The following is a 26,222-nucleotide window of genomic DNA, read 5'->3' on the forward strand; positions in this document are numbered from 1 at the left end:
AGACATATTTCCTGCCACACAAACTTGAATTTTACCACCTCCTTTTTGAGTTCTTTAACATCCGTCACGTCTCTGACAAGTTGTTGTGGAAGCTGATTTTACCCCGTGGATCCGTGTTTTCATACTGCCCCGGTGGCTCTTGCATCACTTATCACCACTTGAAAAATGGCTAAGAGTGAGAGAGAAGTGGAGGATGAGGAGGAGGAGGGGTGGAGCGCTGCATCTCTTCATCGCAGGATTTTATGTGACTGTTTGGACAGATTGGTAGAATTGAAAATGCAGCCGGGGCCTGTGATGTGGCAATAAAGCGTTTGCCTTTGATCCCGCCTCACATGCGCGCGTCGCAATCAATTAGGAGCAACGGCGCAGCAAACCTTTGCATCACCTTCGTTTACCAACGCCCTGGTTATTATTCTCACTGTCAACTCGTTGTGTACGCCTTCACCTGCGTACACAACAAACTCCAGGATGAAATGGTACACAAATAGAACCTACATCTTAGCCGTCAGAAACATGCTTACATCCTCGCCGCAGCTGTCAATTACCTACAAAAAAACGTCTTTGATAAGGAAAATGTGAAGCCCCCCTGATCCCCACCACCCTGCTCTTGGAGTGGCTTTTTCAGATGTCATAGCACTTATGAGAAATTTGTGACAGCATCAACAGCGCCTATTCCCCATTCAGCAGCATTAACTCTGTGCCATGTGTCTAACAAACGGAGGCCATTCTGGAGCCCTTAATGACAAGGCTGCTTCGCTCCTCTCCTCTCCCCCTCGCTCTTTTCAAATTGCTCTCTAAATGAAGTACAGCTGTGCGGACCAGGTGCTGCCATCCCCCTTTTTCAGAAAGAACAGGAAATTATGAAATCCCCAAATCCTTCACAAATGGCGGGCAGGAGGGAGGTTGGAGCGCGACGGCTCGGCTTGGTCTGTAGATGCCTCTATTTTCGCCGAACTTGTCACTTAGCGCTGTTGGGTCGCACAACAAGACGCGCCTCATGAGTTTGAGCAGCTAAAGTATTTTAGTGTGTAGTTTCTAGACTAGAGTAACTTTTCAGCAGGATCTCGACTCTTTGCAGGAGGTTTACGCTCTTCAGAAAGCGGTTCACTCTGCCGCGATGAGCGCGTTAAACTCCTGTTGGTCGCCTGATTCTGTGGATTTCATTCCAGAAACAATCACAGGGATGAAGATGCAAACCAAACTTGTCGTTTATTGTAAATCTTTTGATGAAGAAAGACAAATATCCCTGATTGAAGTCGTGTTGTGCATTTTTCTGAATCCTGGCTCGTTTCGACGGATCTCGTTTTTCTTTTATATTAATAATTAATGCACCTTTTTTCATAGACGTTCATTCGATAAATGGTTTCTGTTGATATATTTTCACACGTTAGCTTAGTAATAGTTTTTCCATTTCAAAATGTTTTATCTTTTGTTTTTGTTCAGAGTGCTGATGTCACGGCCTTACATGTTTCTCTCACCAGTCGTAATTATTTCCAGGTATGTTATCGATTATCGGCCTTTGGGTTGAGAAAACTCTCGGTTATTGGTATCAGGTTTTAAAAAAAAGAAAGTAATCATGTATCCGTGATATAAATCAAGTCAGTGATTTGATCAGATCAAACATCAAGATGGAGAAGCTTTGGGTCGGATTTTAAAGCCAGCCAGGTCAAACTTTTGTAAATATTCAAATTCAATTCAAAAATACTTTATTAGTCCCAAAGGAAAATTCATAATAATTGATTACTAATAATAATGAGCCCCTGTTAGATGAATATGGTGGCAAAAACAACTTGTGGAAACCATGAGTACAATGTTCCCGTCCATCATGGCGCCTCCACTGTGATTCGGTGACGTAGTTTCCAAAGGTCAAAGAAGCTTGAAGTCAATAATTCTTTAAAACTGATGTAAAAAAAGTTAAAATTCTAATTTTTTTTTTTACTTATAACGACATAAGTTAAAAAAAATCTGTAAGTTCAACTAGAAGATTTTAATATTAAGGAATTATTTACATAAAACAAGCTCCTGCATGTTGCTGAGAACTTCCTTTTAAATTATTTTTGTCTTATTTCAATGTTTTAAAATATTTTCACTAGAAACTAGGCAATAATAGTTGGTATGATTTTGTGGTTTTGCAGTATGAATGTTGTTTTTGGTGATGTTTTGAAGAGATTCTGACATTTTGAACAAATTTCTTCGAGGTTAAATAAAAACCAAGAAGTTGCCGACCTTGCAGTCTAGTTTTCGCACCTTTTCCCCTAAAATGTGCGGCACCAACCGAACCCGTCCAATATCCAGAGCTCTGTGTTTATTTTTTGCATTCTAGACAACAGAAAGAGCACAACTGCTGAAGTAGGCCTCCTGCTCAGGAGACTGTCAATGCACAGCTGTCAATGTCTCCATAAAGCCCCATATCCATAATAGACAAAGCCCTCATCAAGCCTCGGCTTCATCTGGCCTCCCAGATGCCCCATCACCGGGGGCAAATCCCATCCAGGACCGCGCGGCGCACCACGCAGCCAGATGTGAGCTGGCAACATGGCCGTGGGGTCAACACATGGCAAAGGTAGGCCCAATAAATGAATTATACTCTGATTATCATAAATGTGGCATCTGAGAGCGTTTCCGTCGCTGGGGTTGGGAACGGCGAGGCGCGTCGGCGCAGCTGCGGCGGCGCCGGCTTTTCAAACGCATGCAGAGGAAAACAACGAGCGTGACGTCAGGCCGGATGTACGAGGCCGTCATGAGCAGAGGTGATCAACACTGTGAATGGAAATCCATTAACAAACCGTTAAGGTTTCAGTAAATATCTGTCTCTTCCATCATATAGAACATTTTTAACATTTAGTCTCTCCAGGATTTCACAATTTTTTCAGGGTTTTTTTTGTAATCAAAACCAAAGATTTCGTGGTGCTAATATAGAAATATTTGCAACAAATTTTGCAATATTTGCGCTTATGTGAGACGGTAAGTGTGACTTTTTGTTACTTGCAGTTGTAGTTTCACTTATAACGTTTCATCAAAATTAAGAAATTATTGACTTAAAACAAATGTTTGCATGGAATGTTGTAATATTTGCGTTTTGTACGACAGTAAATGAGACTTCTTCACTTGAAAGTGAAGCAGAGGAAGCAGTGGAGTAGAAATAAGAAACACTGCCACCTGCAGGTGGGAGTTAGCATCACTTAAGGTTTTTCACAATCTTTGCAGAAAACTTGCAATAGACTCAAAATGACACATTAGCACAAAACATTTCTGCTGTGATGGTGAAAATAAGAACTTCAGCAGATAAAATCTGCTTGGATTTGATAACATTTAATCACACAACTGTCATGTTCAAGGATCTACTGTGGAGTCTGGAACGCCGAATAAGGAGCTGCGGCGGTCTGGATGTGATTTACACGTTCAAACTTTTCACAAGAAGAAATTACAGGGTGTAACACGATGGAGCCAAAGTGTATTTAGGATTCTCAGAATGGTTCCCTGCCATATGCCCTGCATTTGTACACAATTCCACAATGTTCTAGGTCGCTCTCGCAAACATATTCTGTTTCGTCACATGCCAAAAAGACCTTTCTCCATCCCCCGACTCATCCCTCCTTCTCTCTGGTTTGACACGTTCGCACGCGGTAGCTGGCTGCCCCGGCTCCCCGTCTTACCCCTCTAAAATGCCATGCCAACTTCAGAGGACCCAGGTGTATGGGTGCGTTATCAATTCCACTAACAAGCGTGCTTACTGGGATCACAGGACGCGTTGTGGCTCGCTTTTAAGTCCCCGTCTGTAGCCAAGGCTGACCTGAATTGGAGACACGCGGCCCCCCGTGATAGCAGCCAACCTCTGATGGGCAGTCCCTCTCAGACTTGGCCGGCGCTCCGCCTGGGAAGGCGGAGGAGGGGGAGAGGGAAACTCTTTGAAATGCTGAGGTTCCATGAAGAATTGAGAAGCAGGACAGAATCAAAGGCTTCTGATATAGGAGGAAAAAAAACGAATCAAGACGTGAAGGCAGGGCAGAAAAAAAGAGGATTCAAAATGTACACACACAGATCACATATTCAATATGAACAAAGAGACACCGATAGGGAAATCAAACTTCTGTAAGGGAAATGGAAACCTTAAGGAAACACACACCTCAGCAGCATATATTTATATTTCCAGCTGGTAGCTTTAACTTAAGCTATAAAACACAAATATTCTTATGAATTATTGAACCTAAGTTTAGGGTGTTTTCATACCTGATGGACTCAGTTTGATTCGGGGGAAAAAACGCAACATTTGTTACATTTTCAGCTGCTGTGGTTCAAACCAACCAAACCCTTTGAGCAACCTGTTCCCCTCCTGGCCTGTGGGGGCGCTGCACCAAGAACCACTGAAGGAAACAACACAAAAACTTCACTGAGCGCAACTTCCTTCTTCATGAAATATAAACAAAAATGGAGTGGCGTCAAATTTTAGCAGTTGGAGGATTTCTCGTCTTTGCCTAAAAAGCCACGACTCATTTCTCCTGGGTTTGTTTTGGTTGCATTTACCCAGAATGCCCTGCGCTGTAGTCCACTTCCTGCTTTTGGAGCGGTCTCCGATCAAAGTTCACTTCAACCAAACCAGATCGAAGGTTGTAGGTGGAATACGGATTTCAAACACCGCTCAGAGGCCAGCGAATAAATACTAAATTATACAAACCTTAAACTAATTTACCAAAAGTCAGATTAGAGAAAAAGCAAAACTGTTGATCCAAAACCTTCCAGAACCAGAACGCCACAGATAGAACGGAAAACAGCGACTTACCTTGGTCTGATTGTTTATCTTCACTTCAAGTAATTTATGTTCCAATAGCGTTCTGCTTGCTTTATGTCGCTCTAAAGGGAAAAGGTACTGGTCTCTTACTGGTTCATCTGGATGGTCTCTTACTGGTTCATCTGGATGGTTCATCTGGATGGTCTCTTACATCTAACTGACCCAAAATTAATTAAAATCATAAAGAAAATTCACATTGTTAGAATCCCAGGACAGACTGCAGGTTTTTGACTTGAGGATATTTTTAAAGACCTGAACGAAAGCAGCCTTTGTATGCTAAACGTGGAACCTGTGTTTTTTCGTTCTTGTTCATTTTTTTAGCACACGGCCAAATACACAATAGCAGACGTCCATGTTTGATAGAAAGAAATGAATGCATGTGTTGGAAATGGCTCTCTCTCTCGGCTCCTGCTGCTGCTTGTATTGGTGGTGATGGTGGCAGCTGAAGGCCATTATGTCCAGGTGGCCTAGAGGATGCAAGGGCTTTGCTGAGAGCTATACACTCCACACACACACACACACATACACCCACACACACACACACACACACAGCCTCAGAAAGCTTCACAGCTGCTAAGGCCTGATGCATGTCAATTAGGACGGCGGAGGATGTACAGGGACACATGGACATTCATGCAGCACATGTATAATGCATCACAGGTTGGATGGACGGCGCAGCAGATTAAATATATATATTTATATTTTTAAGAACCCGTTCAAACACCTGAGCTTTGCTTTGATGGTTTCAATTACCGTTTGTTTGGGTTGAAAGAGACGAATATTAGAAAATCAGTGTTTAGGTATGGTTACTATAGTAACAGTGTCAAAGTAAACTAACTTGTTCAATGACAGTTTAACGTTTTGGAAATACATTTTGAAAAAAAAGAAAAAGACATTGAAATTAGTTTATTTTGCAAAGTAAGCCAATTTCTTATCATCCATGAAGAAGACAACAGGAAGTGGTAGGAGGGTGGCAGGGTTTTAAGGACTTATAATGTGAACAATGTCTGATTTGAATCATGTTTTTTGTTTAATAAAAACAAAGCAATTGTAAAATTGTGATTTTTTTTTAAATTAGCTGAAAATTGACAAATTTTTGCTCTCATTTGTATTGGAAATGCAGCTGCTGGACATAAAGCAACAACAAAAGGAGGCATAAAGCGTAACGGAGGAAGTCAAGTTGGTTACAGAGAATTTTTAAACCTATCTATTATTACCTCTTATTAGGGCTGGGGTAAGAAATAAAATGCAATGTCGAGAATAAAGTCAATACATTATGAAAAAAGTCAAAATATGTGAATAAAGTAAAAATATTACAGGAATTAGGTTGTACAGAAAATAGTCAAACACTTGAAAAAAACACAGTAGTGCAACAATAAGGTCGACAAAATACGAAAATAATGATGTTATAATAACGTCTTATTATTAGGTGAATGAAGTAGTAATTTTATTAGGAACTTTTAAAATGAGGAATATTCAGCATCTTGTAGTTACACTTTATCAGTTTTTCAAAAATAAGGAAATAGAGTCAAATTATTGAAAGAAAGAACCGCTCTATCGAAGCTCTTCTCATTAAAATAACTTTTTTTAAATGACTTTTTTCTGGTAATATTGCATCTTTATTGTTCTAATATTATGAATTCATTCTTGTAATTTAAAAATATCTTTGTTGTTACTTTACACAAAAGTCTAAGAAAGAAAACTTTTTATCTGATTTATACATGTTTGGAAAAATATGAAATACAAATAAACAGATGCTATGCTATTGCTAACTTTTGAGCCTCTAAATTTCTAAATTTTTGCTCAAAATGAAATAAATCATACCAGAATCATTAAACATATGTTATTAATCCAACTTACAAAGCCATTAAATCACTTCTGTTTACTAAATTAATCTCAAAATGCAAAAATCTTTAAGGTCAAAACAAGTCAGAGGCGATCTGCAGGAGCCGGGACATTATGCTAATTGCTCTTATGAAAATTGCATGTTGCGGGGTGAAAGGTCGCCAGAGCCGGATTCCGTTTTCATGTTTTGTTTCACTCCAGCCAAGCTGTGGGTGTCGGAGTGTGAGGCGCCGCTTGCTATTGGCTCTGACAGCCGCGGTGTAATTGGCTCACCAAGGTGTTTCAGGAACCGCCTGAGTGACACCTCCCCAGAAAATCCTGACATCGGAGGTGGATGAGGATACAGCCGCGTTCCAGTGCCAGCGGCGCTAACCTTGCAGGAAAACCAAATGAAAAACAGGGAAATGTGGAGACGACCAACTTTATCTGAAGTGTTTGCATCTGGTGCGTTTAACCCCTTTGACCCAGAAAATTAAACGGAAAATGTATTACTCGCCATTACACCTACAAATACTGGAACATTTCCACTGTTTTCAAAGCAGTTATTTACTTTTAAAAGCATTTTGTGACAATAAAATATACTGTAGCCAAGCTACTCTTTAAAACACTTCTGCTAACCCGCTAATGCGCTAACACAGGAGCTAATTTTTCACTTAATGCTTAAGCATTTTGCTAACTTTGAAAATGTTTGTCACAATTAAGTTAACTTTTCCTGATAAACCCTAAAGCACTTATTTACTTTTTGTTTTGTAAACTTTTGAGTCTTTGACAGATGGTTGAATTTAGCGCTTTATCATTAGCTTCTGCTGAATAATATGTTACTATAGCGCGCTAGCATTAGCAGAACTAATGTTTACGATTAGTCCTCTAACTTCTAGTTAGCAGTGTCCACCGATGCAAATATGGATGATGACTGGAATATATTTGTAAATTGGACACAGTATGTTTTATTGATTAGAAACAATGCTGGTCTAACTGTGCTAACACAGCAGCTAGCATTGCTAATGTGAACAAATAACGCCCTATTCCAACAGAGTATTAAGCTAATGCTAAAGCACTAAATTCAACCATGTGTCAGAGACACAAAAGTTTACTAAACAGTAAAGTAAATTGGTGCTTTACAATTTATCAGGAAAAGTACATTTAGTGCTAATGGAGCTAAATATTTTATTATTCATTGATTCCTGAGTTCAGCTTTCCAAATGTAACGGAAAGCTCAGAAATGCTCATTCTTGTTGTGTGCCTTGTATTCATCTTTTTCTTTCATGCTTTTGTCAAATACAAAATTAATAATCAGCAACCAGCCTGAAAACAGTAACTCTTTCTTTCGAGATTTACTTGCGTTTTTACTCCTCTTCTCTTAGTTTCCTGCCTCCTCCACCTTCTTCTCCTCTTTTTTGCTCCTGGCGTTGCTGATGGAGAAGAGGATCAACCAGCGCCGTTTTCTTCCTCAGGACTGTCCTCCTCATGCTGAACACAGATGGTTATTATGGAGCTGCACATAAATTGATTATGTTGGAAATTAACTGTTGCTGTCAAAGGCAGCCGCCAACCTGTCCCAGTGTGTCCCTGTGCCCGCTGATGCATAGGATCCAGCTGATGGACCAGATGTTTGCACAGTGCGCCTCTCTTTTTAAGGTCAGCACAAAAGTGGTATGGGGCCTCTCTGATCTCTGTGTCTTTGTACTTTCCATCGGTGTCCTCCTGACATTTTGAGAGTAAAATGGATGTTTTTCAACATTTTGATTGGATAATGTTGCTATTATGTGATTCATTTCAACACAACTGTATTTCACTAACATGCAGAGAAATTTTCTTAGGGAAGAAAGAAAGCTCTTTGTCTAGCAGGCGTTAGAGATGATGCAAAATTCTGATTTCTTTGTACTTCCATTTATGTCTCAACTGTTTCTTAGTAATAATTTAATGTTTTTTTGGTGTCTGGAAAACGAGCCATTTCAAAACCCTCTGGAATGTAACGTTACCTAGCAACCACAGCAGAACTCCGTCCGTTACCTAGCAACCGCAGCTGAGCTCCAGCACGTTTGGTCAGCTGGTTTTATTACTGGATGTGCTGTAAAATGGCTGCTGGAAGAGACAAGTGTTTTGTTGTTGACTTATAATTAGTCAGACATCACATTTTAAAAATTACACACATGAAACTAGATTTTTTTTTTTTTTAAAAAAAAAGATTTCAGTTTAAAAGAAAACATACTTTTTAAAATTTCTTATATTTTCAGGTAATTTACTCCTAAAAATATTCTTGTTGGTGGTGCAGGAGGCTCCACTTCTACTTTTCAAAGACTTCAGATTGTATAATTGTGCATCTGTTTTCAGCCATTTTTGCATGTTGAGTTTGGGGGCGTGGCCAGGAGCAGCTTATTTGGATTTCAAGTGACAGACACTCAAACAGCTCATTTTAAAGACTAAAATCTGATCATCCAAAAATGTAATGAACATGTTTTGTTTAGCTCATAAACCCATTCAAGGAAGCATAACAGGTCAGCTTTAATCTTTTACAGAGGTTGGACGCATTTGTGCCAAAAGAGGTTGTAGTTTCCCAGAACACCAGGAGTCTCCAAACATTTTCCCTGACTCGTCTTCCAGCAGACCGTTTCAGGTTGGTGCTGCTGACTGTGAAGGGAAACTCCAGGCCGCGGCCTCGAGAGACGGCAAACACAATGCCAAACTCAGCAGAAAGTCAGGTCCTACGAGTGTTCCTACATCGTTTTCCAGGCCTGACCTTGATTCCAGGCCCATTCCTGCATGTTTTCGTATGCATGGCAGCGTTCGCCTGGCTGCCAAACTCCGAGCCAAACAGGGAAGAGAAGCCCCCTGTGATTCACACACACCAGCCAACAGACACATGAGTAAACACACACCAACACGGGCCAAGTCCCGTCACGAAGGTTAACGTGCGCCGCAAAGAGAAGCTCAGCACAGTTTCATAATCATCTAAAAACAAGAAAAATGAAGAATTTTACTTCTTTTGTTTGAGTTGCAACCTCTCTGTCCTTAAATATTCTGGATTTGGGAAACGTTGGCAAATGTCTGCATTGTCCAGGGAACGCACCCGGAGTTGACCGTTTCAGTAATATCAAAGAGCGGATGGAAAAATTTCAAAATAGTGAGCGACATCATCTGTAACTTTAAGAAGGCATGTTTTATAGCTGCTTATTTCATAATTCTTAAAGAGAAAATGCTTCAATTGCAGATATTTTAGAAGTGATTTATTAAAAATTTTTAAAAATAAACACCTCCAACTAACCATATTTCATGTGTAGTTGTTAATGCGTCCTTTAAAAATGCTTCTAACTACCTATTTTAATATACTCCCCAACATGCCAGATTTTCTTTATCACATTTTAGGTATGTGCTATGAAGTTATCTGCAAATCGGGAAAGCGATATGCAAATAATTTTGACCAAAAAATCTGCGACCTTTCCTGAGTTCTGATGAATGTAAACGTTTTCATCACAGTAAAGCAAAATTCAATACGGATTCAGATGGAATGAAAGTGAATCCAGACCACAGAACCGAACCTATAAAATGGAAAATATTATAGAAAGTGAAAATTACAAATCTGATAATGCAAAGCTTTTCTATCAAGCTACACGTCAGTATAATCTACAACAATAGCCGATTGGTAGAGGCCTGCAGGAGCAGGAGAAGGCAAAGTTTTGTAGACGTACGATTAATTTAAATATCCAAACTATCAACAAGTAATATAAAACAGAGAGAAGGTGCTAGCATTAGCATTAGCTTCCTCTCCCAAAGATCCTGTCTACAGTGAGAAGCTTATCTTCAAAATGTTGGTCACTGTCAAAAACAAAAGAAGTTGTTTAAATGTCACAAGTTAATTCTTCGCAGCTTCTGGAAAACTCATATTTGTTGAATCAAATGTTCAGTTTTGCAATTCTAGCCCTCATCTTCCTCATCATAAAAACAAAACCAAAAAACTAACATATGGGCAGATTCTGCATAGATCTGCAGTTTGACTTTGATCTATTTCCAAAGTCTACACTTTAAGGATCGCCGTAATTAAGCATCCAGTTGTTTAAAAACAAACAGAAAGGCTACATATTTCCTAATGTTAAATATTTAGTCTCTTCCTAAGATTCAGCATGTTAAAAACTAAATTCTGCAGTTTTTTATCTTGATGGATGTAAATTTAATCTCACAAAATGAAGAAAGTAAAACACAAATACATTGTTCTGTGCTTAATTTATGTTATTTTGCGATATTAAAAATTCTCTCAAGCTTTAGAATGGATTATTTCACATAAATCTGTAGCCCAGTAAAGATACAGAACAGTAATGTATGAATTGCTTTGTTACCTTTGCAAATCAGAGTATCGATACATTAGAGAAGGGTTGGTTTTAAACAGTGTGCTGGTCAGCGAGGCGCTGAATCCTCGCTCAGGCCAGAGAGGCATAGTGACATGAATATGAATGTCAGCAGGTGATAAACAGAGTGGATTTCTAGGACGTGTGAGTGTTTGCGACACGTACCCCTCACACCCCAGATGTAGGCGAGCTGGGGAGGCTGCCACTCAGCCCGACAGCATCTGAGCAGATAGCAGCAGTAATTGGCTACAACAGCCTGTATGGAGGAACGAGCTGCACAGTAAAATAAATATAGAAAGATGCATACAGCAAACACAGAAAGTGTTTTTGTTATTTTGTATATTAGGTGGAAATTAGGTGTTTTTATCCAAATATATAGGTGGATGTTGATCTGAAAATAGTGCATTTTTTCTTTTGTATTTTTCTGTAAAGGACATGCTAGATTTCCTTATGAATGAATAACTCAATTCAAATCAAATATACTTTATTACTTATTTACTTTACTTATTACGGCAAGTTTTTGTACTTCAAAACAGCCCAAGCGTTAATAAATAAATAAATAAAAATAGATCACCCAGCCGTTTCTTGGCAATAAGGTCGAGTTTTTGGGGTCTGGAAAACGAGACACTTCAAAAACCTCCGGAATGTAACGCCACGAATCCACAGGCACTGCCCCGTTACCTAGCAACCACAGTGAAACTCCACTCGCTACCTAGCAACCAAAGTGGAGCTTTGTGCGCTGTACAATGGCTGCTGGAAAAGATTATTGTTTTGTTGTTGAGTTACCATCCAGAAACCATTTGCTGCGTTCTTGTTGGTTGTGGATATAACAGGAAAGGTCACATCACCAGTTTGGTAGCATTTCAGATATTTAAAAATAAAACCTAATCAATAATTATTGATTTCAACTGATATGAAACCCTTACATCATACATTTTTCAGTCGTATTGACCACCCCAGCTTTTACTTGAGTAAAAATATGCTTTGGATACTCTACACACCTCTGGTAGCCACTACCTTGCCTTTCAAAATTACAGTGAAGTTTACATTCTTAATGTGACGACATTGGAAAACGTTCCTCATTTTGTAACTATGTGACAAAGAAATGTGCATGCTACTTGTTTGCATTCGCAGTAATGTGTGTTTTCATGTTGGTGTGTCCTGAGGAGTTAGCAGATATTTTCCAATGACCGCTCTGTCAGTTCCTCATTGTTCTGGGAAGCTGTTTTCCACTTTGCACGATTAACAACATTATCTGTACCCAGACATGCAGCCAGCTAAGCCCTGGGCCATTGTGTTCCTGTCAGGGGTGAGCGCTCTGGGCACTGCGTGTCACGTTTGCCCCCCTCGCAGGAGGGACAGGCTTGGCTAAGTCCAGGTGGACCGTGCTGGCATTTAGGCGCCGTCCGCCGCGGGAGGGAACGGGTAAATAGGAGGCAGAGTCGGGGGGAAGTGGCCTACGCAGCAGGCGAGAGGCAGAGAGCAGGTCCGTTTGCCCTGCCTCAGCCCCGGTTCAGGGGTGAGAAGGGGATAGGCTGGGGTCCCTCAGGGGCCACCTTCAAGAGCCCTGCGCATCCGCCTCCATCTGGTCTGAGAGGACAGCAGCTGTGACAAGTTTGCTTTTAGAAGTCGCCTCACAGTTTGGAGTTCACTGCGCTCACCTCTGAATCATTTCTGAACTTTAATGTGTTGTGATGCTTTGCAAAATGTCAAACGTGGAACAGATGTTGGCACCGGCTTTTTGGAGGAGTGGATACACCAACAACTTAAACCCCTCAGAAACACTACATTTAAATGTGACCCACCCTGCTTCCTTTAACAGGTTTATACAAAACATGTTCATAACATTTTGTGCATAAAATTATTCTTAGATAATGAGATGTTAGTCTGCTCAGTTCACAATCGGCTGTTTTAGGGCGTCTTGTCACTTTAAATCCAAATAATCTGATGCTGGCCACGCCCCCCAACTCAACGTTTATACTCGCACATGAAAATGGCTGCAAACAGATTCACAATAACACAACTGTACGTCTTTGAAAAGCAGAAGTGGAGCCTCCAGCATAACCAACAAGAATGCAGCAAGTGGTTTCTGAATGGTAACATGACCAAACATGTCATGTTTGGTCATGTTACTTTGGTTGCTAGGTAACAGGCGGAACTCTGCTGGGGTTGCTAGGTAACGGGCTGGGTTTCTATGGTGTTGCTAGGGGATGAGCCTGCTGATTTGTGACGTTATATTTGGGAGGTTTTTTTTGAAAGCTCTCGTTTTGAAACTTTCCAATCATTTGCTTTTATTTTGTCTTTTTATGCGTTTCTGCTGGTTTAAAATATTTGCACACATTGTTGAGCCTGTTTATTGTGAATCATCAAAGAGCAGTGAAACACAAAATACGGCTTGTTTTTGTATTTGCTACCTTAAATAGGGATGAAACTCAATTTAATAAACTTAGCAGGGAGGAATAACCTCCCATATGAGACTGTTGGGTAACTTTACGTGTTTTGCGATTAGATCATGAGGTCTGCTGTGAAGTAAATGTCGTATTAACATACCATTGACAGACCTTGTGAACCGACACCCTCCGTCGCTGTTTCTCCTTCCTCCCAGCCTCCGTTAGCGCCGACCCTCTGGCTTCTCTTCTGATGAACTGAATGCATCGCCCCGGTTCCGTTCTCGTCCTCCACTGCTCTTTACCTCTCTTTCCTACGCCGCATAATTGACTCAGTTGCAGCCTTTGTGATATAATAGCTAGTTTACCTGGCAGGATGACATTTCACAGGCTCTGAGCCGCCATAAGGCTAATTGTTCTAGAGCGAGAAGCGGAGAGCGGAGTGTGCATGTGCAGCTGATGATAAGGAGAGAACGGTCGCTCCATTTATGCTGCTTAGGCCAAGGCAGGGTTAGAAGTGACATTTATCTCACTAAGCCTCAGACCCAGCCGTGGCCTAGCGTAGGCTTCAGGTTTTCTGTCTTTCCTTTAATCTCTTCTCCTATTAGCTCTTGTAAAAATGTAGTTTTCCAACTTTTTGCTAACTGTTGAACTGGTTAAAGCAGGGGTGCCCAAAGTGGGTCCTGGAGGCCCGGCTTCCTGCATGTTTTAGTTCTCCCCCTGCTGGAAGTAACAACCTTTTCAGCAGGTCAATGTTCTTCTTAGGCCTTCTAACGAGCCATCATTTGATCCAGGTGCATTAAACCAGGGAGAGAACTAAAACATGCAGGATGCCCGCCCTCCAGGACCCACTTTGGGCCCCCCCTGGGTTAAAGGGAACCTATTATGGAAAATTCATATTTTGCATGTTTTTTGTTAAATGTCATTCTCTCATCAAAAACATATTTGCAGTGTTGCCTTGATTCTTTCAAGATGCAGCTACTTTGAGATTCTTTGAGATGCAGCTACTCCCCTACTCAGCTCCTTCAGACTAGCCTGCAGTAATTAGCAAACACCTGGTGGAACTGCTGAGCTCATTATAGGTTATATATAACCTATAATGGACGGATATATACGGTTATCTGTTGTGTTTGTTGTGAAGCTCTTTGGTCAGCTGAGACTTTTGTAATTGTGCTATATAAATAAACTGACTTGATGTGATAACATTTTTATAACAACTGAAGGTAACATGGCTACTTTATTGTGCAGGAAAATACATATGCTGTCCCTTTTAATGTTTTTGGTGTCTGGAAAATGAGTCATTTCAAAAACCTGCCCATTATCTAGCACCCCAAACTGAGTTCCAGCACATTTGGTCAGCTGGTTTTACCATGGTATGAGCTGTATAATGGCTGCTGGAAAAGACAATGTTTTGTTGATGACTTGCCATTCCGAAACTACTTGCTGCATTGTTGTTGGTTGCACAGGAGGCTCCACTTCTACTTTTAAAGATGTACGGTTGTATAATTGCGCACCTGTTTGCAGCCATTTTTACTTGGGAATGTAAATGTTGAGTTGGGGGCGTGGCCAGAAGCATCTTATTTGGATTTAATGTGACAGGACTGAGCAGACTGAAATCTATTTAAGAATGATTTGTGCAACAAAACAATGTAATAAACATGTTTTGTATAAACCATAGATCTATCCTAACCTTTAAGTCAAATGGTCGACTTGCTCTGGATATCTCTGGGCCTTCATCAAGTCAGTGGATCTTTTATCACCATGATTGAACAAGGAGAGAAGGCATAAATATCTGTATATGGAGAGGAAAGGCAGGTGGTTTGTGGTGATGTAATCCAAAGTGTTGTTTCTGGTTGCTCAGTGCCGTTTGCCCCGTCCATCTGTCATTTTAAAAATGAATATATGGCTGCGTCCATTTGTTCAAGCAAATGTCACCCACCAAATAAGGAACTGCTGCTTTAACGAACATCACAGCACAAATCACAGCAGCGAAAAAACAAAGACCGGCGTCTCTATTTTCAGTTTAAATAACTAGTAGAGATAAGAGGATAGATATTAGCCTTTAAAACAAAGCTTTGCTTTGATTAAGCCATATTACACACACATGTATATATACAGTATATATATATATGCAGTACAGACCAAAAGTTTGGACACAACTGTGTGTCCAAACTTTTGGTCTGTACTGGTGTTTAATCTTCTTTAAGCCAGACTAAAGATCCAGTCTTCTGTGTATCTGTGTGTGTTAATCGATCTTCTGCTTGAACAAAGGACATTAGACTTAACTCTATCTGCTAGTTCATGACTGGTGGGTTTGTTGTTTTCAATGGTGTTGTCAAAGCTGTCTTAATGCGAATTATTCTAGTCTCCAAAACATTTTCCTGTTCATACTTCTAAATGGACAAAGTGAAAAATTACCTTTTCTTTGTTACCCAAGTAGGTTACAAACTGTGAGGCACCGTTTGTACAATCCTAAAAATACCTGTTAGAATTTGACAAAAAGCAGTCCTGATCACATTCACATGAATTTGCAGACATATTTCTATAGTAGCAAACAGCATGTATAAAAGTTTAGAAAAGCTAAAATATTAAAAATACTAAAAATTGAGATAAAAGTGTGTTTAAAATTATTTTCAACACTAAAAGTAATAAATCTGTCACTTTGCGTCTGCTTCTGTATATATATAGATAGATATAGATATATGCATAAAAAACCTCTTCTCACCAATGGTTTTAATAGAATTGCATTGAGAAAATTGTTGCATATACAAAGTATTTGAGCGATGGTAATCCAGTTCATTTCATTTTGGGATATTTTTTGCTCTTAATGTGGAGAAAGGATCAGAATAAAGAGCAAACATTTTTAGCACTCTTAGCTTCATCTAAGCTAAGAGTGCTAAGCTAATTTACTTTGGTGTTTTGTAAACTTTCAGCTGAATAAAGTTTGACATCTGTGTCATTCTTCAAGTAGTTATATGTTCATGCTCTTATTTTGAAGTTGTAAAGATGGTTTCCTCTCCTCACCTTCTGTCTTTTTTGTTCAGCAAATTGCAAGCAATGAAAGCACCAAAAAGAAAAATAAAAGGCTTATGAACCATTACGGGTGTTAAACAAATACAAGCAATAATTCACATGTGAATTGACTTGAGAGCCTGCTCATGTTCTCCTTTTGACACATGGTGGATATCAACATGGTTGCATTTAGCGCTTTAGCATTAGCTTCTGCTAAATACGGTAGAGTACCAATATTTGTTAATTTAATTATTTATAAAGCTCTTTGAAAACCAAAGGCAACTAGAATAGTGTACGGTTTTGGTTTATGATTGGTGCAGTAGGGTCAGCGCTGCACTAAAAAACAAAACAAACAAAAAAAAAAAACACCAACACCAATCAATTATGCAAACTTTCATTGTCAATGCTTAAAGTTTGGGGCTGGTATTTTGGGAAGACTAGTTTTGTTTGATCTACATTAAAAACACAAGGTTGGTGTTTAGTTTGCGTTTGGACTGACAGTGACAAGCGTTTGATGAATGTTTCAATCGCAAGCAGCCGATGTTCTATTCCTGTTTTCTCTTGCAAGCTTCACTCCGGTTCATAACAAGAGTTCATCTGACACCAACAGAGCTGACATGTAGTCGCTTAACTCTGACAATCCTCTTTTTTTATGCAGACTGAGAACATGCTCAGAGAACAGAAACCTGTCACTGACGGGCTTTGTATCGATTCTGTCTGGCAGTAACCCAGCCCCGTCTGCAGGTTAAGATGGAGGGACAAATACAGAGAGCAGAGCTCAGGAGTGCAAGAAGATACATTTCATAATAACCACATACTGCTATTGATTCCAGATTCAAATGGGAGGCATTGATTTGATTGAACAGTCATTACGCTGTTGCTCTCAGCATCTTTAATATGATCAGACTAAAAGCATGGCTAATGTTATTGAGCTTCAGATTTTGCTTTGATAGAAATCTGACTGTCGTTTGTATAAAACAAATCGAGGACAAGAAACTTCTTTTAGTTTTATTTTAGCCATTACAGATTGAAATTATTAACAAGTATGTGTAAATAATAGAATCTTTTTGCATAATTACTTAAAAAATTATTTGTACATAATCAGTTCGATTGGTGACCAAAACTGCAACATTTGTTACATTTCAGCTGCTGTGGTTCTTTCTCTCTATGTACACTGAGTGAAACCAACCAACCGTTCCTCTCCTTGCCTGTGGGGGTGCTGGACCAAGAACCACTGAAGGAACACATGAAAACCTCTGAAGAAGAGTGCAACAAAAATGGAGTAGAGTCGTACACTGCCTGGCCAAAAAAAAAGTCGCCACCTGGATTTAACTAAGCAAATCGGTACAAGCCTCCTATTGGATAAGTACTGCATAGGCGATTATCTTTCAGCTGGCAACAAGTTATTTAACCCCAGCTGATGCAATGAGTAACTCCTCATTTCTTAAACAACCATGGCAAAAGACACATCCTGTGGTCGTGGAAAAGATGTTAGTCTGTTTAAGAAGGGTCAAATCATTGGCATGCATCAAGCAGAGAAAACATCTAAGGAGATTGCAGAAACTACTAGAATTGGGTTAAGAACTGTCCAACGCATCATTAAAAACTGGAAGGATGGTGGGGAACCATCGTCTTCCAGGAAGAAATGTGGTCGGAAAAAAATCCTGAATGATCGTGATCGGCGATTACTTAACGTTTGGTCAAATCAAATCGAAGAAAAACAACAGCAGAACTCAGGAGTATGTTTAATTGTGAACGCAAAAGCATTTCCACACACACAATGCGAAGGGAACTCAAGGGGTTGGGATTGAACAGCTGTGTAGCCGTAAGAAAACCTCTAATCAGTAAGGCTAACCAGAAAAAAAGGCTTCAGTTTGCTAGGGAGCATAAAGATTGGACTCTGGAGGAATGGAAGAGGGTCATGTGGTCTGATGAGTCCAGATTTACCCTGTTCCAGAGTGATGGGCGCATCAGGGTAAGAAGAGAGGCAGGTGAAGTGATGCACCCATCATGCCTAGTGCCTACTGTACAAGCCTGTGGGGGCAGTGCTATGATCTGGGGTTGCTGCAGTTGGTCAGGTCTAGGTTCAGCAACATTGGGTGCCCAAAGAATGAGGTCAGCTGACTACCTGAATATACTGAATGACCAGGTTATTCCATCAATGGAATGCATATGAATATGAATGCGTAATTCGCATTCAAACCGAACCAGTCACTTAAACCTGAAATGGACAACAATTGAACAATGTCCATTTTTATGCTTTTAATATCAAGTTTTTGTACAAAATATTCACTTATTACATAGCATGTAGTGTCTGGTAATAAGTGGAATGAAGAGAGAAATAGTTACTGACTGCACATTAGTGGTCATAGCTGTATCGAAATTAGTTTATCTTACAAAACTCTAATGGAAACACTTTTTTCACATCAGATAAGTCACACGGTCAACAGCCGGATGCTGCCAAGATTGTGCCATGTTTTTGTTTTTTACATCTTGTTGTTCATGATGTGACTCGTGGTGTGAAAAAAGTGCTTCCATTGCAATTTTGAGAAACAAACCAATTTAATACAACCAACAAAACCTTTTATCAAAAAATTTTTTTTTCTAAATTTATGCATTTTTATTAAGCAAATTTATTTTTGAAATATCAAATTGTGCAATTATACAGTCAATAAAAACACTTCTTCGCCCCACACGAGTCATGTGACCAACAGCAGGATATGACTACTGGTGGAAAAGTCAAAGAAGATGACAGGAAGTGGTCGGAGGATGATGGCGTGGAATGCTTTTTAATGATTTATCATGTGAACAAACTTATTCCTGTATTTCTTATTCAGTGGAAAAACCGCAATTGCGAAATTCTGTTTTTCGACATCGATAGAAAGGCACCAAAGTTTTGCGCACATTTCTAATGGAAACAGCTTGTGTGTCACAGACTTTACACAAATACTGCTCTTGAAAAACATTCCCATTTGTCTCATAAGAAATCGATCACAATGATTAACAATATAAGTGCCCACCCCTACTTGCTAGGTAGCGGGTGGAATTCCGCCATGGTTGCTAGGTAACGGGTGGAATTCCGCTACGGTTGCTAGGTAACGGCGCAGTGCCTGGTGATTTGTGACGTTAGATTCAGAAGGGTTTTGAAACGACTCATTTTCCGACTTCAGCGACTTTATAGTGATTTGTTTTGATTTTGTATTTTTCTTTATGCGTTTCTGCTGGTTTCACTGTAAAAACACAAAGTCTTACCAAATATTTTTAGACTAGTGCAAACGTCTTCCTACACTTAAAATAAAACAAACTTCTAAGTAACTTTTCAGCAAGACATAGGAGCTTTTTAAAGTCAATTACTTAATGTTTCTGAAATGTGCTATATAAATAAACTTGAACTAGTCAAATATTTGAATAAGAAAAGCCCACTTCTGTTTCTGTGATACAGTTTATTAAATATCTGTGCTCAGTAACAATAACTATGTGAAATGAAATGTAACCTGCGACGCAGAAAGAAATGAAATATTTAAACATTGGCAGGTTTGGAGGAGACAAGTTCGCCTGCCTCTGTGTTGAACAGACTGTGGGATGTCACTGGAGCGTCGCTGGGCTTCTTCTCCTCTGTTCCTGTCAAAAAACCCACAGGCCCACCCATCCAAGATGGCCTCTCTTCTTCCCACTTAGAGAAATAGATGGAGTGTTTAAGTGTTTTTGTCGAGTCAAATGGCACCAGGCAGATGACTGCATGCCATTACCATAATTTACCCTGATGCAGGCTGTCAGGGTGTGTGATTAGCAGGTCTGCTTCCTGCCCTGCGGAGCTTCAAGCGGCTTACAGACAGGTGTAGCAATCCACAGTCGCACCGAGACGCTCGGCGGAGGTTCAGGTTGTTGTTTTAGTTTGACAAAGTTTTGTTTGTTGCCTGCCACAGCTTGTCAGCACTAAACTTAGTATGGTTTTCTGCTCTCCGCTGACAGCTGAGCGGTGCTGAGTGGCACTCGTTCTTCTCTGCGTCTGTCTGTCCATCCCCACCTGTCTTTCTCTGCCAAAGCTTTCAGGAGCTTCCCGCACAAATCTGTCAGGCAGATGGGGGGCTGGCTTTTTACATGTCACTTGAGGGACGCCCAGGCAACACAATCTGCGGCCCACAATGCAGCGTGTTTGAACCCTGCGAAATCCAAACAGAGAATCGATGCGGCGACATGCACAGAGCAGATTCTCTGAAGAATGCCTCCATCTCTGCTTGTCTGTGCCTACCTTCTGCCGGGCTCCTTTAGAAGAACTCTGCATCTTTTATTTATCCCTCGAAATAAGGCTGGACTCTGACAAGAGCATAGGCTGCACACAAACACACATACACACGCACAAATGGGCCTCCTTCTGTTACGGAAAAAAAGTCTGCAATTATGGAGAGAGAGGGGAGGGACAGTTGGGATTTGCATATGTCGTTGAGAGAAGAAACTACATCTCCCACAAGGCCCGGCGGTGGAAATGAACCAGCTGTCCATGGTTTGTAGATCAGATCCCATCCTCTTGATTACGAAATCACAGAATAATAAGGACCAAAAAGTTGTGGGCCACGCTGTTTGTTCCTCCTTTGTTGTTCCCTAGAACAGAAGTTATTTTGCTTCCGCTGCCTCCGAGCTGTTCGCCATGTGCCAATGTTTGGTGCACTGTGCTCCACTTGTTCTCCTTCTCACACAGAAAAATCAGAAGGCTCCAGCCCTGCCCCTCCAAAGCTGTCATGTGAACTCCCGCCTTTTGTTTAATTTACATTTTGGAGGCACAGCCCATCAATTCCCCCTCTTCCTGCTGCCCCCTGCCAACACCACACCAACTGGCTCCATCCAAAATGCTCAGTTCAAACTAATTAGTGACATTTGGCCATTTGTGAAACTTTTTCCTCTCCAAACTCAGCTCTGTCAAGCATGGCCTTACAGCTCACAAAGTCATGCAGCCATTTTCATCAGGGTAATGCTTCACAAGCTAGCTGAGACGAAAAGAGATTTATTCTTCTTCTGAAAGTCTGGATTGTAGCTGTCACTACAGGGAGCAAAACAAGCCATTTCTTATATGATGGTGTTTAGTGTTTGGCTCCGTACGCTGCCACCAACTGGAAATCCAATGCAAGTTCACAAAAACAATATTAACACCTTACTGCCTACTTTTGCTGCCATTATGCAAAAAAATGTATTTGTTGGTTTTGCTCTCAGATAGATTTAACAGGAAGGAAGCAATCACAAGGTTTTGGGTTAATTTCATCTTCACATTTAATGAAAGTAATTGTTTATGGATGCATTGCAGCGTGACGAGGTAACGTGCAAAATGTTACCTCCAGGTGCTTACTGGCTAGCCGACAATGACTAGCATTGGCTTTAGCTTTCAAGTTGTCAACCAAAGTTGTTAAAATCTTAAATGTATATGTGATTTATAAAAGAAAAAACGTTTTGCTAATAATCGCCAACAATATGACAACTACATAAAAAGGTCAGGAAAAATAGCTACAGAGAGGAAGTTATGTCAGTTATGCTAGCTTGACTTTGACTATCTTAACATGTAGCTGTGTTGCAGAATTTGGTGTGTTTCGGTTCAATTTGAAAATAAAAATGGCGACCCACAACTCTGACAGATCATCAGTAGAGCAGGTTTTTAAATTAGCTGAACAACCATTGCTGTTAGCTTAGCTAATAGCAGCGGTAGCTAATATACCACAGTGATCACTTTTTAATAATTGCAAATAAACACCAAGCCTGAATTTATAATACTTTTAACAGGACTGAATGTTCTCTGCTTTGACTGGAAAATGTTTGCATGTTTTCTTAGTCTTAATACATTAGTGGAGCTGTTGTCAGTCAATTGCTATGGCAACGTTAGTGTGTAGTGAAGCCAACACAAAGCGAAATAAAAGAATGCGAGTGGTTTTGAATTAAAGCTTTTTCTGCGTTATTTTACTCTTTGCTTTGGCGAACTGCACTGAATTAATACCTACATCTCAAGGTTTCATTTTACTAGCAGAATTGTTCCAGCGTTGTAAACATGCGTGAACGTGAAGTGTAACACGCTACATATGTAGATCTGCATGTCGCTGTATGAATGGAAGAATATTCTCCTCCCTTAAAGAGCTTTAGGTTTGAATTTACTGTTGCACAAACAAATTATATAAATTTGGACATTTACCCTGTAACTTGGTGAAATTTAGCATAACTGGACCCAAGTGTGACTGTTGGATACCAGCAAAATGCTTCCAATATTTTTACATTGATTTAGAGATTTTACTCAGTAAAAATTTAAATAAGTCAGTGGTAAGTTTCAAAGTCTAAAGACTCTGAAAACAGTTGTTAAATACAGATTTTTAGAATGAACCTTTTAGACATGAATGAGACTGAAAACAAGAAAAAAGATCTAAGTGAGGTTATAATTTATGCATAAAAATAAATATAAGACTTTATTATCTGCATAATGCAGTGTGAATATAGCTTAATAAAATTGCCTTTCACAAGTTTTGCGTCTGTGAACATCTGCTGTTAGCAAATGTAAAGGTTAGCTGTTGTCACTGGGGACGCCTTTCATCATAAAGACGAATAAAAGTAGTTCTCACTAAACATCTGTGGGTCAAAAATAAACAAATTATGTGACAAGATTAGGTAAAGACTAATAATATGAAATATAGACGTGAACTGAGCAGGGATGGAGATAAAATACAAACTAACTGTATTAAAAACTGTATGTTTTTTTTAAATACAGGAGCTGTACTTTCATTTTAGTTGGTTCATAAATTAATATTGCTGCTTGTAAAAGAAAAACTGTCTTCAGCAGAGGAAGTAAACTCTGGATCGTGTGATTAAAGAGGAGATTCTTTTAGTTTAAGAACAAAACAGGAAGTAAAACATTTATTTACAGTAATATAAAGCAGCAGACACAAAGTGGTGCTAATATTAATACAGATGCGTCTCAGTTAATTAGAATCTCTTTGAAAAGTTCAGTCAAATATTATATAGGTTAATCTCCCAAAGAATGACTTATTTTAAGAAATTATTTCAGATTATTTTAGCTAATAACAGTCAATTAAAAACTCAAAATTCAGCTTATTGGATAATTAAATGATGAAATGAATGGAAATTAAAATAGTAACAAGCCAGCGTAAAACAACAAAGAGGTCTGAGTGCGACGCAAACTTTTTCGTTTATCGTAATAACTTCTGGAATGATTTATTGTCCAGCAAAATTTGTCAAAACAGGCCTAATTTCACTCATAAATTTATTTTAGTTTTGATGTTTTAGTTAAGACTTGCTACATAAAGTCTGAAAAAGTCAAAAAAATTTAATTTCTCACTTAATTTATCCCCAATCCTGTTATCTAAAAATCAGGATTCTGAAACTTTTAAAATCCTCAAGAATAAAATTACTCAAACTACAGCGCAGTAAAAATTACTCCTAACAGAACATTTACTGTGCTAAATGTAATTGAGTAAATGTAACTATTATTATCCAAACTGACCAGAAATGAGCAACATTCAGTTCTTGTAGAGCGATTACTCCGTTTTTTTCCAGGAATCTATAAAATTTGGAAAGTTTCTGCCAAACTTTCTTGCATTAGGCGAGGCGAGGGCTTCAAAACGAAGACGGTAAGAAAAGGAGGGTTGCAGGTGAAGAGAGGTAAAAAGCTGACAACGTTAATATGGAACCAGAAGACGAGCGCAGCCTGGCAGTCACTCAAATCCTGCACCTGCACTTTGATAAAACAAGCTCTCCAGCGAGCCTCTCTGGCTCTCTTTGTTTCTCCTGCCTTTCCATGTGCTGTGGCTCGGGGCGTTGTCATTTTCTGCAGCTTTTCTCCTCACTCTGCACTCTGTGTGTGCGCTAATTGCGTCCATCCTCTGAGAAAGGGAAGGCAGAACGATGAAGGAACTGAGAACAGACGAGCCAGCTTCTCCGCTGGAGTTACAGACACCTGGTTTGCCTGAAGGGCAAGAAGAAGAAGAAGGTAGACGCTTTCTCCTCCTCTCACTTTCAGTTTGACCTTTCTCCCTCTCTCACTGATGCTCCTCCATCTTAGAGAAAACAGCTGCTGTACAGCTTTCTGCAGAGGCGGCCCGGGTTTCCAGCCCGGCCCAGATCATCCATCAGAGCTCACTGACTGCTGATCTCATGGATGGAAGCTGAACTTTGGAAGTCGATCGCTTCAGAACAGTTTCACTCCAATACAGCCAAAAGTTGTATCACTTAAAGGGCAATTCTGTCATTTATTTCAATAACAAAAATGCAGAAAACTGTCGATTTGAAAAGTCAATAAGACTTTGAGGCGTGTGCTTAAGACTGAAGGAGTTTTCATGATTGTCACTCAGTAAATAATGACACTTTAAACACAAAGTTGCATTAAAACGTTCATTAAAAGTGTCAACTTTGCCTTTTCGGCAAATAATGTTTTAAATGCAAAGTTGCATTAAAAGTGTCATTATTTACTGAATGACACTTCCTAACAAACATTCATGGAGACTCCTTCATGTTTATGACAGTGTTAGGTCAGTTTTATGCACACCCCTTCAAATAAAGTGTTACTGGAAAGTCTAATTGTCCCGTTGACTCGGTTTGAAAAATTTAAACGTTTGTTAAATTTGCAGCTGCTGCGTTTCTCCTTCACGCAGCACGATAGCTGCGTTTCCACGAACCATAAAATTGCAAAAAGTACAAAAATAAGACGATTAAAAAAACAACAACATACTTTTTTGATAAAAAGTATGAGGTATTTTTGTAAAACTGCAACAGGAACTCTTTAATCACGAGTCACATGATCAACAGGATGCTACTGCTGGCAAAAATGACAAAGACAGGAAGTGGTTGGAAGAGGATGTTTGTTTTTCTTTTTTCCATCAGAGTTCTCACAGTCCATAAAGAGTTTTGTGTCCAACATGTTGACCCATAATTCTTCTGTAAAATTGCTGATTACAAAAGTCCTTTACATTCAACGCGACGTCTCCTCTGATTGGCTGATAGGTCAGCGCTAGCACCATCACTGAATTATGAATATATTTCATGTTTTTACATCCGTTGCTGCCGTGATTTTCAATGACAAAAATCCTAAAAAGCCAATGTTGCTTTCAGTTGAGCAAAATAAAACTCATTCAGAGTTTTATTGCTCTGAATAAAGCTCAGAGCAATTTGAGCTGTCACAAATGTCAAATTTGTGACATTTGTGGTCTTATGTTTTGAGAGAGACAAAATATTAAAAATAATCAAAAAGTCTCCATTATTTCTGGGACAACTTATTATCCAGCTAAATTTGTTATGATGACAGTCCCAATTTGCTTTAATCTCAACGTTTCATTTCAGAATTGCTGTATGTTGTTTGGAAAAATCTGAAAATTAGTTAACGAGCTTTTGAAAATTTATCGTCCAGCAAAATTTGTTATTGTGGCAGGCCTAGTTACAATAACAGTTAAGTTCTTTTGGGATCAATAAAGTATTTTTAAATCTAAATATAATCCTTGAATGCAGGTAATACTGTAACTGAATCTCTTTGCTTCATTGGATTGGTAAATAACATTTTTTTCTGATTTTAAGAGAGTATGCTGATCAGACCTGCTTCATTCTGGCTCCAGCTTTATATTTTAACAGTATTTTATCACTATTTCAGCACATTAAACCTCAGTAAATGTAAAATAACACGAGTCTGATCCGTTCTAAGGATGTAGTACAGATTGTTGCCACTGTGTGTCTCAGATTTAGTAAATTTGCAGAACCGCCCCTGGGTTTTCCACTCCGTTCTGACATTCACCATGGGCTCTGTGGCCATATGCGCACATGGAGGAAGAGTGATGAAAAAGTTGCCCGTTTTCATATTCAAGTCTGACA

General features: G+C 39.5%; 1 long non-coding RNA gene across 3 annotated transcripts in view; it reads right to left on the bottom strand.

Annotated features, from left to right (window-relative positions):
- Positions 1-5,624: 5,624 nt before the first annotated feature.
- The window catches only part of LOC116708684 (uncharacterized), a 34,827-nt gene continuing 14,229 nt past the window's right edge, over positions 5,625-26,222 (bottom strand). For 2 of the 3 annotated variants that reach the window (XR_004336738.1, XR_004336737.1), the window contains one exon: positions 5,625-8,338. This is a non-coding gene — a long non-coding RNA (uncharacterized LOC116708684). The remainder of the gene's footprint in view (positions 8,339-26,222) is intronic. The other variant, XR_004336739.1, reaches the window with a different exon arrangement.

Source organism: Xiphophorus hellerii, chromosome 19 (assembly GCF_003331165.1).
Source record: "Xiphophorus hellerii strain 12219 chromosome 19, Xiphophorus_hellerii-4.1, whole genome shotgun sequence".
Lineage (NCBI taxonomy): Eukaryota > Metazoa > Chordata > Actinopteri > Cyprinodontiformes > Poeciliidae > Xiphophorus > Xiphophorus hellerii.